Raw genomic sequence first — 15,391 nt, forward strand, 5'->3', positions numbered from 1 at the left:
TCAAAGTTGGGTTGCAAGCTGGGTCTATAGTACGCAAGGTATGATGACTTTCACCTTGATATTTTAGCGCGGATGTATACCTAGCCGAATTGCATTGTAGGGGCGAGAGAACGAGTCTTTGAACCTGTGTGTGTGCCTACTAGTGTTGTCAAGAATATTCATATTTCGCTATGTATCGATACTGAAATATCTGAAACAATACAATAATCATTTTCTAGAGTATCGATATCAGCTGCGCTCTCCTCTCCTCTCCTCTCCGTCCGACAGCGAGTTGACACACACCCGCCTCCTCTCATTCAGTCCGTTTAATCCTCTGAACATGGCGAACGCGTATTCTACCAGAAAGACTCGGGAGAATTAATGCTGTAACAATAACATTTATTTAGGAGCTCAGCAAGCAATTAAGTTCTTTGGCGTAGGCCCCATTCGTAATTCGCGCTCCGAGGGTACGGAATCTGCGTATCCTGCCTGAAGACGAAGGCAGGGGCGCAGCCCACCCCCGCGAAGTAAGGAAGGGGGCCATCTGGTGGTGGTGTGGTAGATGGAGGAAAAGAACATCCTGAAGTCTTCGGGGTAGAGGGGAGAGCCCATCTGGTGGTGTTGAGGATGATAGGAGGGCCCGACTGGTGGTGTAGGGGGGATGGAGGAAAGGTCCCATCTTGGTGGTGGTGGGGAGGATGGTGGTGCTGAAGCGACAGTATCTGCGAACTCAGACATGAGTAATTACTACCTTTTTATGCTACAGAAAAGGATATGATTGGATAGATGAGCAGGTAATTAGTGACGTAACGATTGAGTTCCTGGCAGAACTTGCGCTGGCTTCATTTCTGCTGGACTTTTGTTAGTATGACTGGTCTGAATTTCGCGCGGGGTTGCACATAACGTTAATTCTACTAATTCCTGCAGATTTCGCGCTCGCATCTAAAGCGCACACACACATACCATAATAAAGCCGCCTCTGACTTACAAGTGCAAAAATTAGCTCCTTTTCCCAGCTTATTAATGGTCAAATAAACTCAAAAATGTCTCAATGCCCATCTTGGTGAGTTTTAACGTAAACACAGTCGTAACCAGCTCACAGGAACAGTGTTTGGGATCCATGCGTGCGTCAGTTCTTAAAGGGACAGAAGTTATTTATTATTCAAACTACAAAAAGACAAACGATCACTTACGAGCACACATATTCTGAATGCCTTCGGCAGAATTCAAATGAGCCATTTTAATCTAGATTAATCTAGATTAATCTAGGAATTAATCTAGATTAATCTTGGAATTAATCTAGATTAAAAAAATGTATCTATGCCCACCACTAATATATATATATATATATATTAGTGCTGGGAATCGATTAAAAAAAACTAATTTTTAATAACATGTTTTTAATATTTTGATATTGTAATCATTTCAGTTACTCTCCAAATTAATGTAGAAACTATTTAAAGACAGTATATTTTAAATATGTTTTGTATTGTCATGTTTTTATGAATGAAGGCCAGTATCAGATACTAATATCTCTATGAAACATTAATGATGTTACATTACAGTATAACTGAAATTGCTCCCAATTTCAACATTTATTAGGCTTTAAAAAAACAACTTTTAATTTAAGTGAACTTAAAACAATCTTTACATAAACCCATTATAATAAATGTTATTTTTACCTGTGGCCTTCCCTGTTAGACATATACAGAAATGTAATAGTTATCAAACACCTTTCTTAACTGCATAAATAATAAATGAAATATAGATTAATCATCATTAAAGCTACAATTTTCTCTGTTGCCGTTGTTCTGTGATAAACATTAATGACAGGCATCATCAGTGCTCCTGTCTCTTTAAGAACAGCCGCTGACGAACATGACGCGGATCTGGCGTGCTGTCTCGCGCATCTCATCTCCTCACAACTCTTTAAGTTCATTTAAGACGTTATTTAACTAATTTAAGACTCCTAATATGAGAATACTCAAAATTCTCTGTGTTGTTGTTATTGTTCAAGAGCAAAAGAGAACTCGATATGAGCAGGAGACTGATGCGAGTCTGTATGTGCGTTGAGTGTGTTTGTGTGTGTGTGTGTGTGTGTGTGTGTGTGTGTGTCAGAGTGTCCCTCGATTAGCTGACATGAGACGCAGCCACACAGACAGGACACTGACACACACACACACACACACACACAGACAGGACACTGACATACAGCACGTTCTCTTGTGTCTTGTCGCGCTTGGAAGCATTTGCATGAATAGGAGCGTGATCATGTAACGCTCGGCAAAAATGGATATAAAAACGGACACTGCGTTATTTGCGCTAAATATTTTTAATGCGTTAAGCTGAAAAAATGAATCGCCCGCGTTAACGCGTTATTTGCCCAGCCCTAATATATATATCATCAGTCGGGTGTTTTCTTATGATTTTGAATTACTAAAAGAATCATAAGTTCAAATATGTCTCTGCCTGATTCATCCCATCAAGTTTATCAGTAACTGAACCCATTCATTTATTTTATTTCAATTTATTTTTCTTTAACACACGTGTTACCGACTGTAATGGGTGTATGCCTTTAAGAGAACGTGATTACGTTGTGATTATGGAGGGAGAGCGTGATGCACGCTCTGTTCAGACAAGTGTGTTCAGTACAAATGATCACATGGTGTCAGAAGTACTTGACAACCACACTGCCTCGGAAGGATGGCTGAGTTCAATCCCCCAGAAAGTTTTCCATTTGATCGTCCAAATGAGTGGGCTGACTGGAAGCAACGTTTTCAGCGTTTTCGGAGCGCTACAAAAATTGGATAAAGAAGACGGGGAAGTCCAGGTCAGTTCATTAATATATGCCATGGGAAATGAGGCCGAACACATATTTAAATCATTCACCTTTAATGAGGAGGATGACCAGAAGAAATTTGACGTTGAGTTAAGAAAATACGACAAGCATTTCTTTCCTAAACGGAATGTGATTCACGATCGAGCCTGTTTCTATCAAAGAGTACAGCGCCCTGGTTAAAAGGCTGAAACCTTTATTAGATTAGATTAGATTCAACTTTATTGTCATTACACAAGTACAAGTACAAGGCAACGAAATGCAGTTTAGGTCTAACCAGAAGTGCAATAGCAGCAAGTGCAGGATATACAACGTTTGCATAAGTGCAGGACATGGATATGTACTGAGTATATATAAATATGTCTATAAATAGAGAGATGGTTATTACTATAAACAGAATTTACAGGTGAATATGTACAGTGAATAATATACAGATGGTTAATACTATAAACAGAATTTACAGGTGGATATGTACTATGAATATAATATAATATACAGATGGCTATTACTATAAACAGAATTTTACAGATAGAGGTATACAATGATATGTTAGGCTAAAATTAGGAATATGGCAGTGGATTAAGGTAGTGCAATAAATTATGGACAGAAGCTATCCGAAAAAAAGTGTAAAAGTGCAGTGGAAGTGATTGCATATTACAGTTAGAAGTACGGTGCAAAATACAAATGTAAACAGTAGGTACTGTAAATAACAGTCGGCAGTGCAAATGAGCATAATCCAGTTACGGTGTGGTAGTGCAAAATGAATAAGTAAACAGTTGTTACTGTAATAAAGAGTCGGTAGTGCAAATAACAAAGTGAAGGTGGATGTGAGGTAGGAGAGTTATCAGTATATGAGGGGAGTGGATCAGCGGGGGTTTGAGTTCAATAAAGAGACAGCTCTGGGGAAAAAACTGTTCTTAAGTCTGCTGGTCCTGGTCCGGTGGATCCTGAAACGCCTGCCGGAGGGCAGGAGAGAAAACAGTCTGTGGGCTGGGTGAGAGGAGTCCTTGAGGATGCTGCGAGCTCGATGCAGACAGCGTTTCCTCTGGATGTGCTCGATGGCAGGCAGTGGAGTCCCTGTGATGCGCTGGGCAGTTTTCACCACCCGCTGCAGTGCCTTGCGCTCCGCAACAGAGCAGCTCCCATACCATACTGCGACACAGTTGGTCAGGATGCTTTCTATTGCGCAGCGATAGAAGTTCACCAGGATAGCCGAGGAGAGCTGATTCTTCCTCAGTGTCCTCAGGAAGAAGAGGCGCTGGTGAGCCTTCTTGACCAGGCTGGAGGTGTTGGTCGTCCACGACATGTCCGCCGAGATGTGGATCCCCAGGAACTTGAAACTGGAGACACGCTCAACAGCCATTCCATTGATGTGGATGGTGTCGTGTGTGCCTCTTGACTCCTTCCTGAAGTCCACGATGAGCTCCTTCGTTTTGGTGGTGTTGAGGAGCAGGTTATTATCAGCGCACCATGTGGCCAGGTGCTGGATCTCCTCCCTGTAGGCAGTCTCATCGTTGTTGCTGATGAGCCCAATCACCGTTGTGTCGTCCGCAAACTTGACGATAGAATTAGATCCATACACAGGCTTGCAGTCGGAGGTGAAGAGGGAGTAGAGAAACGGACTTAGCACACAGCCCTGTGGTACACCAGTGTTGAGTGTGATGGATGTGGAGCAGGTGGATCCTGAACGAACATTCTGGGGTCTGTCAGTTAGGAAGTCCAGAATCCAGTTGCACATTGAGGTATTGATGCCCAGGTCTCCAAGTTTGGCTATTAACTTGGTTGGGATGACAGTGTTGAATGCTGAGCTGAAGTCAACAAACAGCATGCGTGCATAAGTGTTCTTATTGTCCAGATGGGTGAGCACAGAGTGCAGTGCCATGGAAACGGCATCCTCTGTGCTCCTATTGCTGCGGTAGGCAAACTGGTGTGAGTCCAATGTGGATGGTAGAGAGTCTTTTAGGTGTTCCAGGACCAGCCGCTCAAAGCACTTCATAACGATGGGTGTGAGTGCTACAGGGCGGTAGTCGTTAGGGCACCTCGGGTTAGAGTGTTTTGGCACTGGCACAATGGACGTGCGTTTGAAGCATGAAGGTACAGCTGCTTGGGCAAGAGACAGGTTGAAAATGTCTGTAAAAACCTCAGCGAGCTGCTCCGCACATGCCCTGAGAACACGACCAGGGATGTTGTCTGGTCCAGCAGCCTTGTGCGCGCTGATCCGGCTCAGTGACTTGCAGACATCTGTGGAGGAGAGTGTGATTGGTGGGTCAGCTGAGGGTTTGAGCTTGGTGGCAGTTTCTCTGTTGTCTCTTTCAAAGCGAGCATAAAAGTGATTTAGCTCGTTCAGGAAGTTGACATCAGTGGCTGCGGGGGTGGAGTGGGTGGGTTTGTAGTCACTGATGGCCTGGATGCCCTGCCACATGCGTCGAGGGTCAGAGTTGGAGAAGTGACCCTCTATCTTTAGCTTGTAGCAGTGCTTGGCCTTTTTGATGCCCCTCTTCAGGTTAGCTCTGGATGCGCTGTAGGCTTGTGCATCTCCTGATCTGAAGGCAGTATTGCGTGACTTCAGCAGGAGTCGCACTTCCCTGTTCATCCATGGCTTCTGATTTGGGTATGTGGTGATCTGTTTCTGGGTTGTAACACTGTCAATGGTGGTATTGATATGATCCAATACAGAGGAGGTGTAGGAGTCAATGTCCGTGTGAGCGCCACTGGTGGCTTGAGAAGCAAACACACTCCAGTCTGTGTGTAGAAACCTTTCCTGGAGTGTGGAATCAACCCCCGCAGGCCACACCTTGATGGTCTTTACTGATGGCTTCACACGGTTGATGAGGGGTGAATATTTGGGGATGAGGAACAAAGAGATGTGGTCTGACTGTCCCAGGTGGGGGAGGGGTGTCGCAACGTAAGCACCAGCCATGTTTGTGTAAACATGGTCTAAGGTTTTGTTTCCTCTGGTGTGGCAGGAAACATGCTGGTGAAACTTGGGTAGCACTGACTTTAAGTTTGAATGATTAAAGTCACCTGCAACAATAAAAGCAGCTTCCGGGTGATCAGTCTGTTGTTTACTGATGGCTGCATGAAGTTCTTTCATAGCAAGCTTGGCATCAGCATCCGGGGGAATATAGGCTGCAGTTATAATGGTGGAAGTGAACTCTCGCGGCAGATAAAACGGTCTACATTTAACCATGAGAAACTCGAGGTTAGCTGAACAATGACTCCCAACAATAGCAGAGTTTGTGCACCAGGCTTTGTTAATGTAAATGCACAATCCACCACCTCTGGTCTTACCGGAGCCATCTAATGTTCTATCCGCCCGGAGCGTGTGGCATCCCGCTAGCTCAATAGCGGTGTCCGGTATTCCGCCGTTTAGCCAGGTTTCCGTGAAGATTAGGACGTTACAGTTCAAAAGTTTCTTACTGTGTGTGATGCTGAGTCGAATCTCCTCCATTTTGTTCACTAGCGACCGTACATTGGCAAGGAAAATACTGGGTAAAGAGAGCCGATGTGGGGTAAGCTTTAGCTTTAGCCTTAGCTTAGCTCTCAGACCACCGCGTATTCCCCGCCTTTGTTTACGATCTCGGCGCCGCCTGCGAGCACTTCCGCCCGGCCGGGCAGAGTGCATAGCCTCGGGTGTTCTAGCGATCTCAGGAAGGAGTCGAAGATTGTCCATAAAACTGTCGGAAATTCGCAAACCAATATCCAAAATCTCACCACGGGTGTACGATGTTAAGGCACAACTATTCTGAACGAACAGACCCGAGATGAGCAGGAAAAATACCGCAAAATTGCAGAATCTGGAGAGACCCAGAGCCTCGCGAACTACTCGCGCCGCCATCTTGGATCAGAACTCTCTATGATTTGTCTGAACACTGTGACTTCGGTGAACACAGGGATGAACACATTCGGGATCGGATAGTCGTGGGCATACTTGATAAAGAACTGTCGCGCAGACTGCAGTTAATGTCCGATCTTACGTTGGCTAAAACTATTCAAAGCGTGCGCCAGTCTGAAGAGGTAGCACTTCAAGTTCACCAGCAGGGGGAGGCGTGCGCTGCAGTACAAGAGATCAAGAGAAAGCAGCGTACAGAGCACAACAGAAATGGAATCCTAAACGGAAAAATGATAAAGAGCAAGGAGAACCAAAATGTGGAAGGTGTGGAAAAATCAAACACAGACAACAGGAAAAATGCCCAGCAATAAAGACAACATGCAATAAATGTAACAAAGTGGGTCACTTGGAAAGAATGTGTCACAGCAAAGCAGTGAGAGAAATGACAGAGACTGTTGCACCATATTTCCTGGGTGCAGTTACAAATACACAAAGAAATGATGAGCAGTGGAGTGTGCAAATTTACATTGGAATGACACCAGTTAAATTTAACATTGATACCGGTGCGGATGCAAACATCATGTGTGAAGAAACATTCAGCTGGCTAAATCCCAGGAGAATGCTGGAGCCATCAAATGTTTCACTGTGTAGTCCTGGAGGTAAACTAGAGTGCTTGGGAAAGTTTCAAGCCAGAACCACATATAAAGGAAATGCATACACATTCCCAGTGTAGGTCATCCATGGACAAAACGAGAACAATTTGCTTAGCCAAGCCACTGCGTCCTCAATGGGACCGTTTAAACGCATTGAGGAAGTTCACAATGCATTTGGTGAGCATGGAACTCTTAAAACAAAACCTGTTAAAATCCAGCTTAAGGAAAATGCTAAGCCATATGCAGTGCACACAGCACGCAGAGTTCCACTGCCCATCATGCAAAAGGTAAAGGAGGAGCTACAACGCATGAAAGAGAACGGGGTCATTGAGCCAGTGACAGACCCCACAGACTGGTGTGCACCCATGGTGCCAGTACCAAAGCGGAATGACAAGGTACGCATCTGTGTAGATCTGAAAAAGTTGAACGAAGCTGTGAAACGAGAAAGATATGTTCTTCCAACAATAGAGGAGATAATGGCAAAGCTGAGTGGTCTTCTCATCTTTGGATGCTGCCTCAGGCTTTTGGCAGATACCATTACATCCAGAAAGCAGCAAACTGGCCACTTTCATAACACCATTCGGAAGGTACTCCTTTAAACGTCTTACTTTTGGCATCTCCAGTGCCCCGGAAATATTTCAAAGAAAGATGACAGAAACACTACAAGGGCTTGAAGGTGTATCAGTGTATATGGATGATATATTGGTGTATGGAGACACCATGGAACAGCACGACTAACGGCTTACCAAGGTGTTGGAGAAAATTTTGTCTGCTGGGTTGAAGTTAAATCGTGAAAAGTGTCTGCTGAGACAACAGCAACTTCACTTCCTCGGTCACTTGATCGATAAAACTGGCGTGAGGCCCGATCCTGAGAAGGTCAGAGCAGTCCGTGAGCTCTCACCTCCACGTAATGTTCAGGAGCTAAAACATGTACTTAGAATGTTCAATAACCTGGGCAAGTACATTCCTAATCTTTCAACTGAAGGCAAACCACTATATGACCTGCTGAGGTCAACAACAGTATGGACTTGGGCATATCCTCAGGAGGCGGTTTTCCAGCGCATTAAAGACATCCTTTCCACTTCTCCAGTTTTGAAATTCTACAATGTAGTTCTGCCTACCGCTGTTTTAGCTGACGCTAGCAGCTATGGCATAGGTGGAGTGTTACTGCAGCTGCATGATGGAGACTGGAAACCTGTGGCGTATTGCTCACGCAGTTTATCTGAGGCTGAGTCCAGATATGCCCAGATTGAGAAAGAATGTCTGGCGAGTGTCTGGGCTTGTGAAAAATTCGAAAAGTACTTCATTGGCCTTGAAAACTTCAAATTAGTGACAGATCACAAACCATTAGTTCCTCTTATGAATAAGAAGGACTTGGACGATATTCCGTAACGATGTCAGAGACTACTTATGAGGCTTATGAGATTCAAACTGACTGCAGAACATGCTCCATTAAAAACTTTGCTGGTGGCTGACACCTTATCACGAAGCCCACTAGCATGCAGGGAAAATTATCTCAACATACACTCTGATGTGGAGTGTTACATTGCTGCTGTTACTGGAAGCATGCCCATTAGCCCAACAAAACTTGAAGCCATTAGGGCTGCTACAAAGGCTGACAACAACCTGCAAACTGTACTGAAGTATATCCAGTCAGGATGGCCGAATTTTGCAGAAAAAATTCCAGTGGCAGTTCGACAGTGTAACGTTGGGGCAGGGATGAGAATCCAAATGCAGCTTTGAACATTTATTAAAGACTTACAAGAAGGCAAACAGGCAGGAGCACAACACCAGGAACACTTGCGGGAGCAACGACCGACCAACAACAACTGAAGCAGTGGGGTATAAATACACAGGGAAACAAGGTTAAGGAGATAACAAGAGGGAGTGGCTAAATGGGAAACACCTGGGAGAACTAATACAACATGAAAAACTACAAAGGACTACAACACATGGCACAGGATAGGAAATAACACAAAGTGTCCACAAGCACACAGGGAATATGTGTCAGAGCCCCCCACTTAAGAGCGGCTTCTAGGCGCTCACACGAAAGAATGCACACAAAGAGTTCAGGTGGGAGGTTAAACAGGAGAAGGGATGGTGGGCAAGGTCCGTGCAGGGGAATAGGACATTGAGCCAAGTTTGGCATAGATGGGCCTGGAAGCATATCTGGACCGTAGGGCATGGGCGACCATGGCGGATCAGGAGCCTCGGGTGACCATGGCGGATTAGGCAGTTCAAGGGGCCATGGCGGTAACTGTGTTTCAGGGGTCTCTGGCTGATCAGGCAGTTCAAGGGGCCATGGCGGTAACGGCGTTTCAGGGGTCTCTGGTTGATCAGGAGCCATGAGGAATGGAGTGGGCTCTTGGAGGACCGGAGCGGGCTCTTGGAGGACCCAACTGAAGCAGTGGGGTATAAATACACAGGGAAACAAGGTTAACGAGATAACAAGAGGGAGTGGCTAAAGGGCAAACACCTGGGAGAACTAATACAACATGAAAAACTACAAAGGAATACAACACATGGCACAGGACAGGAAATAACACAAAGTGTCCACAAACACACAGGGAATATGTGACAGACAGTTTTTCCCTTTCAAGAATGAGCTGTCTGAGCACACCGGAATACTGACAAGAGGAAGTCGTATGTTGATTCCAGATGTCTTGAGAGCAGATATTCTAAACAGAATACACGATGGACATCAAGGTCTGACAAAGTGTAGGAAGCACGCTCATTACTGTGTGGTGGCCAGGCATCTCATCTGAAATCAAACAAAAGGTTCAGTCCTGTAGAACATGCATTGAGATGAAGCAGACACAGCAAAAGGAGCCTCTCATCCCAACCTACTTCCAGACAGGCCAATAGTCTCGGAAATAGTCTCAGACAAGGGTCGTCACTTTGTGAGTTCTGAGCTCCAAAGATTTGCAAAAGAATTTGATTTTCTGCACATCACATCTAGTCCACACCACGCTCAAGGAAATGGACACGCAGAGAGAGGAGTGCAGAATGCTAAGAAAATTTTAAAACAGAAAGATCCTCTTCTGGCTCTGATGAGCTACAGGGCAACACCTTGCATCACTACTGGTGTAAGCCCGGCTGAACTCCTTATGGGCAGAAAGATTAAAACAACACTTGCTTGAAACAAATCTTCAGCCGGAATGGCCAAATCTGGACGATGTACGGAGAAAAGATTCCATGGAAAAGCAAAAGCAAGCCTTCTACTTTAATCGCCACCATGGGGCTAGACCCTTACCATCATTGAGGTCTGGTGATGCCGCGCTCACAAAGTTGGACTATCAAAGACCTGGGGAACAGCTGCTGTGGTCACAGGCGAGAGCACGACTCCTCGATCTTTTGTTATTGAGACACATCAAGGGGCAACTCTGCACCGCAACTGCCATCATTTGCAGTTTATCCCTGCATCCGCTGGAGTAAGCCAGTCTCAGGATCAAAAAGAACAATCACATGAGCAGCAGCCTGAGTCTACAGTGAATACTGGGACAACTTTTTCTCAGCCTCCAAAGACACAAACAGAACTGGTGATGACTAGATTTAGTAGAATAAGCAAACCAGTGGACAGATTATATTTGTGGAAAAAAAGGTGGTGAAAAGGAAAGGAAGAAAGAAGAAGGGGAATATACTGTTCATATGTGTTTAATGTAGATTAGTAACAATGCCATTCAATGTGTTTGGACTAAGCAGTGAGCTGAAATAGGTTGAAAGTTGATCAACGCTAAAAAAAAAAGTTTAAATTGAAAATGTTTATATTCAATGCTCTTGTAGCAGAGCAGCTGGAAAACACTGTTTATTTATTTATTATTATAATTATTATTATTATGTGAACGTCACAAGGAGGTGTGGTAATTGAGGTGAAGCCGCATATAAAAAGGAGGATCTTGAGTATCTGGCACGCTGTGCCTGAGGCAGATTTGATGTGATGACGTAATGACGTGAGGGACGTGAATGAATGGTGGATCCTGTCTGTTGCCTTCGCATGCGCTCCAGTTCTGAGACGAGGCGTGTTGGCACAACGGCGGATTGAGAGAGTTCCCGTCAAAAACGCTTCCTCATTTTTGTTTTAAATCACACAACGTTGCACCCGTGATATGCACCAAACTGGTCAGTGATTTTCCCGTTTGCTATCCACACTCTTTCACACGTGTTCTCCATTCTCACACCCTTTAGATATCGCATACGCACACACATTCTCTCACACACACAAATTTACGCCATTCATACACACGCACACACATTAACATACGCATCCATTCTCACGTTTGAAGACGTGTTTGAAGACATATAACTTCAGTTTTGAAGTTATTTGTATGTGTATCGATATGACGTTTGATTTATTTATTGATTTTATTGTTTTGTTTTCTTGTGAAAAAAGTACTGGGTCTAAGGAAAGACGTCCACAGTTTCCGCTGACGACACTGGAGCTTTCTATTCCTATGGGAATAGCCCTATAGTCGTGTAACCCTGTGAACTGTGAAAAACAAAAACTTTTTCAACTTGAAATTCATTTAAAGTTGTTTTTTTGTTGTTTCTTTTATCTATGCAAACTTGTTTTGTGTTTCATTTAATTTTGTTTACATTCATTAAATTAATTTGAGCAGTTATCTGGTTTACTATTAGTGTTGATGTTTTGTTTTCTCTGCTCATATGTAACTGGTGGCTTTTAGAGCTATCTGGGAACAATTTAAATTTGACAGTTTTTTTACTGTCTGGCGCCCGAACCAATAGATAAAAAAAGACAAATAATTTTGCCAGCGGGTGTACCACCGTTACACTCTGTTCGAAAAAAACTGAAAAGGGGAGATGTAATGGGTGTATGCCTTTAAGAGAACATGATTACGTTGTGATTACGGAGGGAGAGCGTGATGCACGATGTGAAGTGTGTTCATGTGCCCGGTTAGCCTAGTCTAGATGCACCCTAGCGGCAGAAAATGTATTTTGCCGCGAGTGTAGTCTAGCAACTCTCGGTAGACCTCAGAGCTGGAAGAACCAAACTCTGGTCAGGCCAATCACAGCGTGTATAGAGTTGGTGGGCGGGCTTAACATAATGACGGAGCGGAGTTGCGGAGGTTCTTGGTGCTACAGGTAAACAAAGAAGCTGACGATCAGCGTCTTTCAAATCGGTTTTGGCCGCTACTCTGGAAGACTTGGAGTTAAGCTTTTCTTTGAGGAAAGAACAAAGAACGGCACTGAAGTCATTCGTAAGAAAGGAAGATGTATTCGGAGTTTAATCTATCAACTAATGTTAGCTCTGCTTCGGTTGGTTGCGGCGCCATCCAATTGTGTGCAGAGGGAATTTGACAGACAACCGTTTATCCCGCCCCTCGGATTGAACCCTGTCAATCAGAGGTGGACAGTAGCTAAGTACATTTACTCGAGTACTGTACTTAAGTACACTTTACTTGTATCTGTACTTTACTGAAGTATTATTTTTTCAGGGAAACTTTTACTTTAACTTCACTACATTTGAAAGACAAATATCGTACTTTTTACTCCACTACATTTCTATCAAGGTCCTCGAAGTCAAAAGTAATTTCTGTAGCAACTTTGAAAGTCAGTGGATGATTTTTTTCTTCTTTAAAAGTTTTTGTTGTTGTTGTTTTTTCAGACAGCCTATCAGTAATCACGCTTGTATACGGTCAAGTGAAGTTTCCCAACATTTTTTGAACACTGATCAGTTTATAGCAAAATGGAAGAAAGTGGTTCCTCTGTGAAGTGTGTGCACCCATGGCCAAACTTAAAAAGTATGTTTCAGTTTTCTGAAAAGATTAAAGATGAGTTTAGTTGGCATACAATTGATCAAAAATGTAAACGTTTGGGAGAAAGGGAAAAGTAAACAGTTGGGAGAACATCGGATGTGTATCAGTGTATTGGATCCGTGCATTTGGCCTTAAAGTGACAGCAGCTTTGTGTAACTTTTATACAAGTATTGATATGAGTTTAAGGTAGTCGTATGCTAACATGTCGGATTGAGCTTCACTGACTGGCTTAAACCACCATGGTGGCATAATGTGCATTTATACAATAATAATAAAATAATGCATTGACATAAAAAATGAAATTTACTTTTGATACTTAAGTACTTTTAAATACAAATACTTCTGTACTTTTACTTAAGTAAAAATCTGTTTTTAGAACTTTTACTTGTAACGGAGTAATATTTGACCAGTAGTACTTTTACTTTTACTCAAGTAATAGAGTTGTGTACTTTGTCCACCTCTGCTGTCAATGGTGAGTTTCCAGACCAAACATCTTGATGTGGGTCTGGCTTGTCAGGCTAGTGCCCGATGTGAGAATAAAGTAACTCTGGTGCTCTGTTCAGACAAGTGTGTTCACTACAAATTATTACACTGACTCTGTTACTCCTTGACATTTTTTAAATAGAGAGACGTAACAGTGTGTGTCTGTGTGTTCTTGAATAATGTGAGTGGTTATTGCCACCTTTGATTGTCTGTTATCAATTTCCCTTATAAAGGGCTATTATCTGCTGTGACTGGGAGGGTTTACACACACACACACACATATACATATATATACATATATATATATATATATATATATATATATATATATATATATATATATATATATATATATATATTAGTGCTGGGAATAAATAAAAAACAACAACTAATTAATCGCATTTTTTTCTGTAATTAATCGTGATTAATCGCAAATTTTTAATATTTTAAGTTTTTAATATTTTGATATTGTAATAATTTCAGTTACTCTCCAAATTAATGTAGAAATCTTTTTTTCATCTTTTTATAAATGAAGGCCAGTATCACTGATACTAGAGTCTATATTATACATTAATGACGTCATATTACAGTATAACTGAAAGCTCCCAATTTCAACATTTATAAGGCTTTAAAAAACAACTTTTAATTTAATTGAACTTAAAACAATCTTTACATAAACCCATTATAATAAATGTTATTTTTACCTGTGGCCTTCCCTGTTAAACATATACAGAAATGTAATAGTTATCAAACACCTTTCTTAACTGCATAAATAATAAATAAAATATAGATTAATCATCATTAAAGCTACAATTTTCTCTGTTGGCGTTGTTCTGTGATGAACATTAATGACAGGCATCATCAGTGCTCCTGTCTCTTTAAGAACAGCCACAGCCGAACATGACGCGGATCTCACGTGCTGTCTCGCGCATCTCATCTCCTCACAACTCTTTAAGTTCATTTAAGACGTTATTTGACTAATTTAAGACTCCTAATATGAGAATACTCAAAATTCTCTGTGTTGTTGTTATTGCTTGTTCAAGAGCAAAAGAGAACTCATTGTGAGCATCCGTCTCACACGTCGAGTGTGTGTCAGTGTGTGTGTGTGTGTGTGTCAGAGTGTCCCTCGATTAGCTGACATAAGACACAGCCACACAGACAGGACACTGACACACACACACACACAGACACAGACAGGACATTGACATACAGCGCGTTCTCTTGTGTCTTGTCGCGCTTGGAAGCATTTACATGAATAAGAGCGTGATCATATATATATATATATTGTGGGATAATTATGTTTTATGGGACAATTATGTGTTATCTAAAAAGGTTAACTATGTTTGGTATATTACAATATGTTTGGAATCTTTTAATATGCTTGTGTAACCACTTACAGCAGAGGCCTATGGTGACTAAAGCCAGTCACCATATGAATTAACTAGAGGCACGCTCTGATAGCGAAAGTATTTGAAACCTTGAACTGGCAGTGGGGGAGCGGCTATGCTTGGTATGTCTTTGTGTGCAGATGCCAAATAGGGGAGGTCGAGAGGAGCAAAGGCCATTGGAAGGTGTCCATCGAACCAGGAGAAAGGCGTCACCAAAACAAGAATAAAACTTGCATACTTAGCCTTGAGAGACATTACGGACGGCCCGTAAGTCATTATTGATATTGCTGTTCTGTAATCCTGAGCTCAGAAGCTGATCTGATTTTGCTTTATTAAACTTTCAAGTTACTTTTATACTTTTACTGAATCTCTTGCGTCTACTTATTGACAAACCAAAGAACTGGGGAGGAAACGGCGATTTCCAACAATATATATATATATATATA

Source organism: Gobio gobio (genome assembly GCF_949357685.1).
Source record: "Gobio gobio genome assembly, chromosome: 7".
Taxonomy (NCBI): Eukaryota; Metazoa; Chordata; class Actinopteri; order Cypriniformes; family Gobionidae; genus Gobio; species Gobio gobio.